Raw genomic sequence first — 14115 nt, 5'->3', positions numbered from 1 at the left:
AGGTGGCTAAGGAGACAGCTGTGCACTTTTCCAGGCAAGCCCGGGGAACAGTTTGATGGTACCTTGTTATCTGGGAGTGGAGGATGGAAGCTCTTTGACCTTTCTGAGAGGCCTGTAGCTTGGCACAGTAGTAAATCTTATAAGAATCCAGAAAAGGGGGGATTTTGAAGACTGTGAGGAAGGCAAAAGCCTGAAGAGGTGTCTTGTACAGTTCAGCCTTCAGGCACTTGGGAACCACGCCAATCAGGTCTTGGGTCCTGTCACAGGCACACATGGACAGTGACAGGTCTTGTGCTCCATAAGCAGTTTGACATTTTAAAGATCTCGTGGTACTGATTTATTTGTTGGAAAAGCAAGTCTTGGAACTGTTTATCGTGCGTGTGAGTATATGTGTATGTTTAATACCAAGAAAGGTATACATAGCTGCTTCCCTAAAAAGAAAAGAACCCAAAGGTCAAAGATGGAACAGATTTGGCTCAAACATTCCAAAAATAAACAAGTAAAGAGCAGCGGAGGGGAAAATGACCTTGGATTTGCAGCCGAGTACAAAATGCTTAAAATAGAGATGCTGTAACGTTTATCCAGCAAGTGCCAACTTTATAGTCAAACACACGCGTAACTTAAGATCAATTATAATGTCTGATTGTGTTTAAGTCTGTTGGGTTTTTTTTTATATGATGGAGTGTAGTCAAGTCTTAGTGTCAAGAGGTCAGAGAGTTCTGACACTATTATTTTCACTAACACAGTCACACTTTCAACATGTTCACTAAACCACATGTGAAACAAGCCAGTGTCAAAAACAGTAGGCTCTTAAGTGAGCCTCCAGATTTCAAACTGTTAAATTTACTTACCGTGTGTGTGTGTGTGTGTGTGTGTGTGTGTGTGTGTGTGTGTGTGTGTGAAGTGTGAAGTCAGAGGACAATCTATGGACAACCTGTGGGACTTTCACCAACTGAGGTTCTGGGGATTGAATTCAGGACATAAGACTTGTCCACAAGTGCCCTTCCCACCAAGATATCTTTCCAGGCCCTCTATCAACTTTAAAAGTCAATGTAATAGGGAAATTTAGTTTTTCGATCTCTTCTTGTAATCTGGGCAGTTACAGCAATTACAGCTTTTACTTTTGCTCAACTTATTTTTTTTATCAGTTCCCCCACAATAGTGAAGGAAATGATTAGTAGGAACTGGTTAGTTAGACTTAAGTTAAACCTAAGCGTCTCTGCTGATGTCGCTTTTATCTGCAGATTTTCTATTCTGGTCTCTGGAGGGTGAATTTCATCATAGTCAAATCATTTTTCCTCTTTTCGATGCTTTTGTTTGTCGTGCTCTGTTCTGAATTCCTTTCATGATTTTATTAGCCACCTCTAAGTGACAAGCACTGGGGTGACAGCCTCATGTTGGCAGTCACCCAAGCACAGCCAAGAGCTGGTTCATCTGAAGGAAAATTCCCACCAGTCAAGTTGATCCTTTTGGAACATGCCTTTCCAAACAGCTGTGCTTTAGGAACAAAGATTCCTAAGGCAACTCTTCCTTCCACCACCACCACCCCCGCCCCGGCTAAGTGACTGAGGAAGAAGATGTAATTTCCTGAGCTTTGAGATTTGGGGCAAATCTCCCTGAGATCCTAGCCCCTGGGGGACTCCAACCTGTAACCGGGGTCTTGAATGGGAACTGACAAGATTCAAAGAAAACTCCTTTTTGCTTCAGAATTCTGAATACCCTCTGCAGGTCTGATGGGTGAATGGGATATGCCTTCTACAATCTGCTCAAAGAAATAAATGGAAACTCTGTGTGTGTTCACATGTGTGCATGCACACACGGGAGTGTGCATGCTTGTACACTAGGGTATACAGTAGGACTAAGGCCTGCAACACCAGGCCCAACTAGGGCATGTACTTTCCTTCTTTTTTTTTTAAAAACGATTGATTAATTGATTGTGTGTAGAGTGCATGTATGCCTGAGGGCCAGAAGAGATGACCAGATCTCATTACAGATGGTTGTGAGCCACCATGTGGCTCCTTGGAATTGAACTCAGAACCTTTAGAAGAGCAGCCAGTGCTCTTAACCACTGAACTATCTCTCCAGGCCAGGCATCTATTTTCTAGTACTGGTGTGCAGGGTTTGGGAGAGCAATGTGCTTCCCATTTTAACTGCCATTCCCAACCCTAGTACCCTAGTACAACCCTAGACACAGGGAGACCCTTGAGTACATCCCTGTACTTGCCTGTTGCACTGGACTCAAATATGAGCCCTGGGGGATAAATTGGGGGGAATTACTCTCTCCAACTTCCAGGCTTCACTTACACAATTAAGATGAGGTTTAGTTCAGTAGTAGAGAGCTTGCCTATCGAGCATGAGGTGCAGAATAACCAACGGCAACAAGAGAGGATGCAGTCCTTGGGACAGCAGTCGGGTGCTGACTGCTTCAGTTCTTGCTGGAGGTTACAGGACTCATAAGACACTGAAAACCTCCTACAAATAGGCAAGGAAGTCTTCCAACCACAAGAAGGATTGATGCCTGAAGCATTTGATATACTGATCAGAGTGTGCTGAAATCCCCTGGCCAGAATGCTGTGTTTTCATCTCACGGGTGTCCAGGGGTATCTTTTGGTGTCTGTGACCCTTTTCAAGTGTGTGGGTTTTTCCATGAGCTTATTGGTTTTTCCAATAAGTCTTTCTTGTAAAATCTCACGATTTAGATAACCTTTGTAAATAGTCTTAAGATGTTTATAATTTTAAAGTTTCAAAATAATTGTGGTGATCCCTCATATACTTTCTAAGAGTTTTATTTCCTTGCTGTAATTTTGTTCATCATTAGGGTAAAAAAAAACCCACAAAGACAGACTAGCGAATAGGAGAGATGTATGAGAAGGAAATTCACCTAAATACACTAAATAGTATTTTCCTAATAATGGCAAATCTAAATCAGATTTCCTGGCAAACATTCACCATCTCTGTCCCCCTCAATCTCCTTTGTCTTCTTGCTTTATTTACTCTTTGTTTTTGTCTTCTCAGCAAACACAAGCAGCCACTCCATCCTAGGCACTGTAACAGCGTGCATCTAGCTAAAGAGAAACACAGCCATCCCACATGTCTACAGGTCCGACATCCATGGCCTTATCTAAGTGTGGATGGGAATATCCAGAAAAAGATAGCAAGTTCTATATTAAACATTCACAGAGTTTTCTTTCTTTTGTCATATTACTCTACACAACACATTATAACAGCTGTTTACACAGCATGGGCATCTGTTATTATTATAAGTAATCTAGAGGTGCTTTGAATATATAGGAGGATGTGCATAGGCTATGTATAAATCCTACGCCATTTTATCAGAAGTTTGAGCATCCCTGGATTTTTCTCTACATAGGGGCTCTGGACCTAACCCTATAGACGCTGAGAGATGAGGACAGTTCTTCTGGGACTTGTGATCTATTTAAGATATGAATGGAAGAGAAGTAAGAAAGCAGAGGAGGACATAATCAAAGGGATGGATGACAGGATTAAAACTGGGGGATGACATCGGAGACTGACAAGGCTGGAGCTAAGTGAGGAGAGCGTTCCCGAGACAGTTTTCATTAGCAAAGACAAAAACTATGTGTGTACCACGTTAGTTCCTTTTTCATTGCTCTAACAAAATGCCTGACAAAAGCCACTTAAGGGAGAGGGAATTTGCTGTAGTTTATGGCCAAAGAGGGGATCTAGTTCATTATGGCAGGGAAGGCATGGTTGCCAGAGTTAGCAGTCTTTGAAAGAATGGCTTGAACATTGGAAGGGAATTTCTTGCCTTCTACTTATATGACCTAAAATGAGACTAATTGACTTTAAATGATCTCTCTGGTTTTTATTGGTCTAACTTATTTAAAAATCTGTGCTGTTCCCCAAGGCCTCCGGGCACATACTCAGAAAACTAGAAATACGACAAGTTAAATTAAAGCCAGCAGATGAAAGTTAGAATCCTGCCATAAAGGAACCAAGATGCCAGGTAGCATTACTGGAAGGAAAAAGAAACATGTCGAATGGATTAAACTTAGCCTGTTTTCAACTGGTTTGCAAGTAGGATTTGTTCAAAGTAGATGTTGGAGTGACTCCCTACAAAATCCCCGAAATGATTTGCTGCTGCTTGCTCTCAGGCCAAACCAGCGAAGCAATGGCCGTCCCAGGGAGTTCTAAATGACAGTTCTTTCTATCAGTCATTTGCTTAGCACTTAATCACTGTGTGTTCTCACTTGTTTTCATCTCAGTCTTGGGAGATGAGAGATTAAGTCTTAAAATATAAAGGCTTGCAAGATATATATACCTGGGACTCACGTGGTGGGAGGAAAGAACTGAATCTCACAAGCTGCCCTCTGGCCTCCTCGTGTTCACTGTGGTATGCATATGACCTCTTTAGCCTACATGCACACACACACACACACACACACACACACACACACACACACACACACACACGTGTGTGCGCAATACATAAATAAATGTAGTGGAATATTTAGGCACGGTTAAATTTCTCTCTAGTCCCAGCACGATCCTATTTAAAAGCCAGTGATCTTCAGAGCTGGACAGGCAATGTAGAGCAGTGAAGGGGTTCTGGTCCAGACTTGGGCGTCTACAGCTCAGTGTTGCCACCTGTAGGAGCCGAAGAAATTCCTTTTCCTTCCCTCAGTTTCTCCACTCATAAGATGCCCATGTCAACAACTAATCACATGGACTAGTGAAGACCTCTAAACTCATATAAGAATGCATATGGAAAACAGTGACGCGTGTCCCTCTTCTACACTTCTAGCTGAGCGTGCATTGTGTTTGTAACAACATTATCTTTGTGTGCCATTCCCGGGCTTCTCTGCCTCTCCCTGAGCACCTTGAGTGTTCACTGTTTGTAGGAATCAGCCTGAAAATTGTCCCATTCTTGAGCAAACATTGTTCTTCTGTCTTGGTTGAGTCTCCTTGGTTAAAATTCTCTAATAAAGGTAATAAATGGCAGGGCATAGAAACCTTACTGAATTATTTTGAGATTTTGATGGAATAAATGGTGTGGAAAGTGGAGGAAGCCCTGAGTGAATGAAGTACTGAGTGAATGTATACTGCTTGATATGGGCATGGCCATGTCAGGGACCAGAGCCTCAGACTCATGGGAAAATAGCAAACCCTCCCTCTCCCTACCAAGGTGATGCTCAGAGGGATGACAAAGTCTTCCTCTGGCACAGATATTGATAATGTATACAGAAAATGTCCACCATGGCTTTCTTTCTGGATGTTTATTGCCTAAAGATTGTTCTCCTATAGAGCCTGCTTCCCAGGACAAGATAACCCTGCCTCCTTATTCAGCTGTATGCAGTAGCCCCACCTCTCTGTTTAATTGCACACAATCAACACTAAGCTCCTGGAGACCCAAGAATTCACCATCAAAATGAACACAACCCTCCAGAACCCAGCCTTTCTGTGTGTCTATGTATTTGCCTTTTCTTCTTTCCCTTGCCACCCCATCAGGACCATTCCTAGAGCCATGAAAGAACATGGCAAAATGATCTTTCAGAAATGTTACTCTAATCGGTGAAAGAAGGAAGATTGGAGAATAATTATTACGCATTTAGATTACTCTATATGGGAAAAATAAAGCATCAGAGTCAGAATAATGAGCTGAAGCAGGGATAGACAGACACAAAGCAAAAGCCTACAGAACTGTGTGGCTGGCTGGCAGGACAGGGAAACATTACCTGGAGGATGCCCTCAGTGTTGGAGATAAAACTCAGAGCCCCACATATGTTAGGCAAGTGCTCTACCCCTGAGCACTGTCTCCAGCATTAGCTTTTGGAACAGAGTCTCATTGCTGCAAATAATGATCCTACTGCCTCCATTCCCCCAAGTGTGTGATTACAGGCTTGCAACAACATGCCTGACTTGAAGATTTTGAAAGTATTAAAAAATTGAAATACAACAAGAATCACAAAATGTAATTAAAATGTGTAATAGATTTTCACAAAAGAAAACACCCTCTAACTATCACCCAAGTGAACAAGATGTTACCAATATCCTAAAAGCTCCTCTGACCACTTCCAATCAGTTTCTCAGATTCATCAAAACACAAAGACACTTGTTCAACTATCTTCATAGCAGCTTTATCTATAATAGCCACAACCTAGATGCCCCTCAGCCAAAGAATGAATACAGAAAATGTGGTAAATTTACACAATGGAGTATGGCTTAACTGTTAAAAACAATGCCATCAAGAAATTTACAAGCAAATAGATGGAACTATTTAATAAATAATAGAAAATAATTATTAGAAAATAATTAGAATAATAAAAAATAATTATTCTAAGTAATGTAACCCAGGCTCAGAAAGACAAACATGGTATGTACTCCCTCATAAATGGATATTAACTGTCAAGTAAAGAATAATGCTACAATCCACATCTTCAAATAGGCTAAGTAACAAGGAGGGCCCGAGGGGCCATGCACAGATCTCCCTTGGAAAGGGCAATAGAGGAATCTCCTGGTTGGAGGGGACAGGCGGTCATGGGAACTTGAGGGATCAGGTTAGGGGTGGGCAGAGGGGGCAGTGCTGAGAGAAGATGACTGACTGAAAAGGGGGGCTTTATGGAGTCAGGCAGAAGCCTGGTCCAAGGGAAACTTCCACAAGTCTACAAGGATGGCCCCAGCTAAGACTCCTGACTGCAGTGGATGCACCACCCAAACCGGCCATTTTCTGTGATTGGATTGGTCCTTGATTGTCATCAGAGAGCCTTCATCCAGTAACTGGTGGAGGAGAGTCAGAGACCTAAGGCCAAACATTGGCGGAGCCTGGGGAGTCCTGCTGAGGAGAGGGAGGAGGAATTGTAGGAGCCAGGTGGGAGTGGGAGGGATTGTAGGAGCCAGGAGGGAGTGGGATGTGGTCATGGACACTGGAGGAAAACCCATAGAAATGGCTAGCCTGGCTCATGGCAACTCACAGAGTCTGAACCAACAAGCAGGGATACTGCTTGGGACTGACCTAGGCCTTCTGTATGTGTGTGTGTGTGTGTGTGTGTGTGTGTGTGTGTGTGTGTGTGTGTGTGTAGCAGTTAATAGACAGGTAACTTGGTCTATTTGCGGGGCTCCTGGCAATGAACTATCACTGGTGCATTGGTTAGATCTTGGGAACCTGTTCCTCGTGCTGGGTTACCTTGACCAGCCTGAATACAGGGCAGGGGTGCTTGGTATCACAGCAGTTTAATAAGCCATGTTTTGCTGATGCCCTTGGGAGGCCTACCCCTTTCTGAGTGAATACAGAGGAAGGGTGGGTGGGGACATGTGAAAGGGAGGTGGGGGGAAGGAGTGGGAGGAGAGAAGATAGGGGAGGCACTGGTCAGGTTGTAAAATAAACAATTTTTTTAATAAAGAACTGTAATCCAAATTTAAAAAGCATTTGTTAGGGATCTGAAGAGATGTATCCACTGTTAAGAGCACTTGCAGAGGACCCATATTCTGTTCCCAATAACCACATGGTGGCTCAAGCTCCAGAGTATCTGATGCCCTTTCATGTCTTCTGAAGGCATCAGGCATGCACATGGTGCACATACATGCATACATGCATACATATATACATAAAAAGAGTCATGCACAGAAAATACAAATTGATAAATCCTTTTTAAAAGCATAGCTTACTGTATTGATTTAACTGTATACCAATGAATTCTTATACTGTGTTGTTGTTTGTCCCACTTACTTTGTCTAACAGATATTTGTAGCCCATCTCTGTTGTTGCTTTTATAAACTGTGTTGGTAAGTGGTACTCCATTGAATAAATAGAATATTGTTTATTCATCCCCTTGTTGATAAATCTGATTTTTATAAGCAATATCATTATATCATTTATGTACATATCTTTTTATTCTTCTGTAAGCATTTGGTTAGCATAGACCGAGGCATAGAATTCCTAGGGCATAGGATATTGTTGGTTGCTGTTAATCTTCGGTTCCTTCCAATGGGGTGTGACCATACTAAGCAGCACACAGGTGGATTCTGATATTTTAGCCAATCTTTTAGTCTAAGTCTTTGAATTAGAGCATTTAGTGAATTTACATCTAGTATTTATAGATTTGAGTTTAAATATTCTCTTATTATTTACTTTTAATTTACCTTAATTATCTCATATTCTTTCTGCTCTGCTAACTTGTCTGCTTTTAAACATATTATTTTTATTCTATTAGTTTTATAATTTCATACTTTATTACTATACATTCACATATGCACTCTTTTCATATTGACCTCTACAATTAATTAACATTTTTGCCTTTTCCTAGAAAATTTAGAGCTCATAGAGTGCTATAAACCCACGGATCCTCTCCTGGCTTTGATGCTCTTGCCATGTTTTACTAAAGAAGGACTATCTGTACACAGTGTAATTATTTTTTACACAAACAATATTCCCTTGATATCACCGCATATTTTCCCTTTTGTTACTCTTCACGCTTTCCAAGATTTCTGCATATCTCTTTAAAGTAAAGTATTTTCCACTCTGTCTGCAGAACATGCGTTTCTGCGTGGTAAACTGTCATGGCTTTTAATTTTTCTAAAAACAATCCTGCTTTGTTTTTATTTTTGGAAGATGTTTTCCCCACATATAGAACTTAGGGTTGACTGGTTTGATTTAATTTATGTTTTTACTTTGAAGCTATCACTCTAGTGTCTTCTAGTTTTCATTTGTTTCTGTTCTGAATTTCCCTTCAGTCCAATTATTGCTCTTCTAAAAGATAAACCATTCTACAGTGTGTCTGCTCTCGACATTTCTCTTTGCCTTTAGTTTTTGTGGCTTTAATATGACAAGTGACCTAACTTATAATTTGCGATATAAAGAACTTTTTGAAACTATGGCTTGGTATCTTTTATAGTTTAAAATGAATTCTCATCTACTACTTTTAGTAGATGAGAATTCATAATTCTCCCGACATATCTCCCTACAATATCTCCGTCATCTTTACAGACTCCAGTGCATATGTTACATCACAGTAGAGTACAACTTTATTGTTGTTTGTATATAAATTGAAGGCTTGATTTCCAACTGGTGATGCTGTGCAGGTAGCTGGATCACAACAGTGCTAATTTCATTGATTGAGTTCATGGTTGAATAAGGCATTAATCAGCTAATTCATGGCGGAAGGGCATCACTGGGGCATGCCTTAGCGTGACACATTTTGCCCCTGAACCCTTCTGGCACTCTGTCTCCTAGCTGATGTGAGAGGATCAGATTCCCACCACCATGCTTTTCTGCCATGATGTTTCTGCCTCGCCACAATCTAAAAACAATGGAGCAAGTAGAGCATGGACTGAAGCCAAGAGCCAAGATAACTCTGTCCTTGTCTTCTCAGACATTTTGCCACGGCATTGAAAAGCTAACACGGGCCCATTCTATCTTTAATAGTATGTGGCTCAGATCAATGTCTTCTTCTGATTGATCTCTCAACTGATTCCCTTTATAATTGTGACTAATTTGCTACCAAATTAGGGTCTGGAGTTCTGAAATTTTGTCTGATGTATCTCTGAGACATAGGTTTCCCATAGGTTATTTTATTTGTATGGTTTCCAGTTTGCTACCATTTTTCTATTATTTAACCCACTGGATAGTTTTCATACAGGCAGAAATAAGTAATAGTGAAATAGTCAATAACTCAAAATATAAAACAAACTCCATGGCTCAGAGTCCCTGTGGCTGGAGATGCAGCCTGGCGGTAGACTGGCTGCCTCCTAAGCATGAAGCTCTAGGTTCACCCCAGTACCACCCTGTCAGTAGATGGATAATTGAACACACAGATGAGTAGGGAGATGAAAACAAATTCACACAAAGAAAAAGTTCTTTAAAATTATTGAGCTACTCTCTAGTTGCGCCTCTTCAGCAGCATGCACAATTGCCTCTCACTATTTTGGGCAGAATAGTTGCAGAATATCCCATTGCAGGTACCAAAATCTAAGGATGCTCAAATTCCTCATATGAATTGGTACTGTATTTATATATGACTTATGCACATCATTAATGTGGGATTCCCCTTTGTATGCTATGAATTTGTTTTATTGCCACTGGTTAATAAAGAAGCTGCTTTTGCCTCATGGCTTAACAGAGTATAGCCAGGCTGGAAAAGATGTATAGAGACAGTAGGCAGAGTCAAAGAGACACCATGTAGCATCCAGAGGAGAAGGATGAAAGCCTCCAGCCAGAAGAACCTTGATGGTAAACCACAAACCTAATAGTAATACACAGAATAATAGAAATGGATTAGTTTAAGATGTAAGAGCTAGCTAAAAATACACTTAAGCTATGGATCAAACAGTATTTTGATTAATATCGTTTCTGTGTAATTGTTTTGAGTTTGGAAGACCGGGAATGAACGAGTAGTTTCCACCTACACATCTTCCTGTGTACTTCAAATCCACAGCATATTACCCATGATGCTTAGTACAATGTGAATCCCACTTATAAGTCTTATACTTTATCATTGATGGGATAATTGCAAGCAAAATTCTGCATACATTTGGTACAGATTTTATTGTATTTGCTTATTCATTCTATAATGCTTCAAGACAAGATCTCACTTGCAATCTTCTTGCCACAATTCTCCAAATGCTGGGAATGTGTCACCACACCTAACACAAGTTTAATTTAGAATATTTTCTGTCCTCAGTTTATTGAATGGATGGGATACAGAACCCAAGGATACAGAGGTGGGGTGTGTGTTTGTGTGTGTGTGTACACTGCAAATTTTCTATAAATCTAAAGCTGTTTCAGTGGGAAATGTTTACAAAAATATGTGAAACATATTTTTATCACTTCTTCTTACATTATTTTCTGCATATTCCAAAAACAATATTTATAGCCTTAGACTGGGGCAGGATATGGGGTTTTTTTCCTTTGTTTTTTTAATTGTTGGTTTGTTTACTTTGCTTCCCCCTCCCTCTTCATCTAGCAGGGTGCATTCTTGTAGCCAATACCCTACCATATGCTGGCAGAAGTCCAGAGGTCAAGGGAAGCTTGGGGGAGGGCCTGCTCTTCTGTACCAACTAGGAGGGTCCGGTCCACCCTGGCGAATCCACGCAGTCCTCATATTTGAAGCTGCTTCACAACAGAGTCTGTCTCCATCCGCGGCCAGTTTCTCCCTCTATAGAGAATCTGAAAATCCCATGAAAACATTTGTTTGTAGATGTTTTTGGATTAAGTCCTCTATTGTCTTTTTCCTTTGAGCCCTCTCCTTTTTTTCCCACAGAGAAATTCCCAGATTTTTTATTTTAAGATTATGGGACTGAACCAGATGATCCATCTTGGCCCTTTGCCTCTCAGGCTCGAAAACAAAAACAACAAAACATAAGAAGCAAGCGCCTTGCCGTGGGCTTTAAACGGCACTTCTACTTCTTTCTGTCAGCTGCTTGTTCCAGGGCACTCAGGGTAGATGACACCAAACCCATCCCTCCTGCACTTCAGCACTGGCTCCTCACCCAGCCCTTGCTCCAGCTGTGCTGGCCTGGGTCCCTTAACTCTTTCCTCTCCTTGATGCGGGCAATAGAGGGAAGGAGACTCACTTGCTCTTCACACCAGTGCTTGCTAGCTGTTTACAACAGCCAAGGCACTGAAGTGATGTCCTCCACGGAGAAGAGAGGTCACATTCCAAAGGTGGAGATCCCTGTGGTTGCATGATTTTTTTTCTTTTCTTTTTTTTTTTCTTTTTTTTTTTTGTATTTTGAGACAGGGTTTCTCTGTAGCTTTGGTGCCTGTCCTGGAACTAGCTCTTGTAGAGCAGGCTGGCCTCAAACTCACAAAGATCCACCTGCCTCTGCCTCCCAAATGCTGGGATTAAAGGCGTGCGCCACCACCACGCGGCTTGCTTACGTGATTTAACATAGTCCTTATGACATAGGCACTGTTGTTTCCAGCATGTGCTGTGACATTCCAGTGCCACACAAATGCTCGGAGGTAGAGCACAAATCAGCTCTCGCAATTCCAGATTCTAGTTGCTTTAATAGCAATCAAATTGAATTGCTCCTTTGGAGAAATACTATCCCATTTTACCTTGGTTTGCCTCTGAAAACCATAGCAAGCTTCACAAACATCTCATTCCAACTCAAGAGATGGTTATTTGTTGGTATTTACAAGTTGTTTGCCAATCAGCATTCACCTGTCTTTCCAGCTGTGAACTGAGGCTCACCTCCTTCCCCTCATTCCTCCATTACGATAAGGTGGGGTAGACTCACAACCAGTCCACGGACAGGCTCTGTTTGACAGAAGCCAACAGTTTGTGCCACTCTTCTGCAAACGATGACTGTCAGGGACGTGGTATGCGTCTTAGGTATTAACCAATCAACACCTAACATTCAGTCAGTCACCTGATTGGTTCAGGCTCAACAAAACATGGTGGGAAATGAGGCTTTCTCTCTTGCTAGCTCAGGAAGAGGAAGGTTGTAATGCCAACTGCGGGCAGCAGCCACTAGAGAGGAGAAATAAGCAAAGCAGAGAGAGATGGCATCAGGGTTTTCACAAGATGGACAGTGGTGCCCCATGTCTTCCTCACTCCCTCCCTAGACATTTCTGATAGGTGAGTTATGTTCTCATATGTAAGTCATTTTGAGTTGGAGTTTCATTTATTTATTTCAAATCATATGATCCAAATAATCTGTTATGTTTAGGCCTATAAACTCTAAATGTTTAAATAGATTTTTAAAAATAAATGTCACAAGATATGTACAAATGTTTCAGACTGAGTGCTGAGGTGTGCGCATTTATTCCCAGCACTGGAAGGCTGAGGCAGGAGAATCAAAAACTGGAGAACTTGAGGCTAACCTGGGGAACATAGCCAGATCCTCTCAAGATATTTTCTAATTTTATGTAGAAGGCCTCAGATGGATACCCAGAGATTCTTCACAAACAAACCTGGGCCTCTAATTTATGGAGCAAAAGTGGCTGTAGAGCCTGAATGACGCTCTGCTTCCCACGTGAAGGTAATAGAGATGCTAAGTAACTGGGGTCCAGATGGAGTTTACTTCATTGGCCCACGTTATGCTGGTTGCAGATTGTAGCTCACAATTGTCTTGGATTTTGATGCTAAAAACACTCCTGTTTTTGCCAAACAAGCCTGCTTTGGAGGCTTGCCATGGAAAACACAGGCCCCTCGCTGTGGTGGAGGTTTGTGCGTCGAGTGGGAGCCAGGGAGACGACTAGATGACCGCAACGTGAAGGGAAAGCCGCTGGGCCGAGTGCATCGATGAATTGTGCTCACTCAGAACTTTGAAAAGCACAGCTTCTTTCCTGATAGCCAGTGACTAGGGTGGAAGGCGATGGCGGAACGGTTAGGACTTGAGAGTGTGTGGGATATTGCCCTCTAAGGCTGTGTGCGAAGCCAAGGACATTCCTTCCGAGTCCCAGCTAATGTTTTCTGCAGGTCGGAAGGCCAACACCAATCACGAATTCATTGGGATGTCACACACTAAGTTCAAGTTTCAAGTGCAGAAGCAACTATCTAATCCGAGCTAGCCCGTTCTGTTTTCAGCTTCCCTGCTAACTTTATGGACCTAAGATGGCTCCGGGACACAGTGAGCAGGCCAACTTTCTGCTCTACTATTCGAGAAAAGAGAAAGAAAGAAAGAAAGAAAGAAAGAAAGAAAGAAAGAAAGAAAGAAAGAAAGAAAGAAAGAAAGAAAATCAAGGTTGGTTTGGCAGTGGCTGAAATGGAAGTGTCTAGACGCCTTTGCTGCCTGCCTTTGTTTCTGACATTAACAGCTGTATTTGATGGTTAAAATGTGGATTGACATAAGCCACACAGCAGTGGTTCTCAGCCTTCCCAGTGCTGTGGTCCTTTAACACAGTTCCTCATGCTGTGGTCACCCCTAACCATAAAATTACTTTCGTTGCTACTTCCTAACTGTAATTTTGCTACTGTTATGAATCACGATGCAAACATTTTTGGAGATAAAAGTTTGCCGAAGAGGTTGAGACTGACAGGTTGAGAAATGTTGTCACGCAGTGTCCTCTTGGGAACAAAGGACATCTGGACCTGTGTTCTGTTGTCTTAGAAAAGGATGGTGGCCTGGGTGTTGTCCGTGTGCATAACCTCACAGGTTCAAGACAGACTATGCTCTGAGACCAACTTTGTGTGG

The sequence above is a fragment of the Myodes glareolus genome, chromosome 14 (assembly GCF_982192425.1).
Source record: "Myodes glareolus chromosome 14, mMyoGla1.1, whole genome shotgun sequence".
In the NCBI taxonomy this organism is placed as follows: domain Eukaryota; kingdom Metazoa; phylum Chordata; class Mammalia; order Rodentia; family Cricetidae; genus Myodes; species Myodes glareolus.
This window is presented reverse-complemented; position numbering follows the sequence as displayed.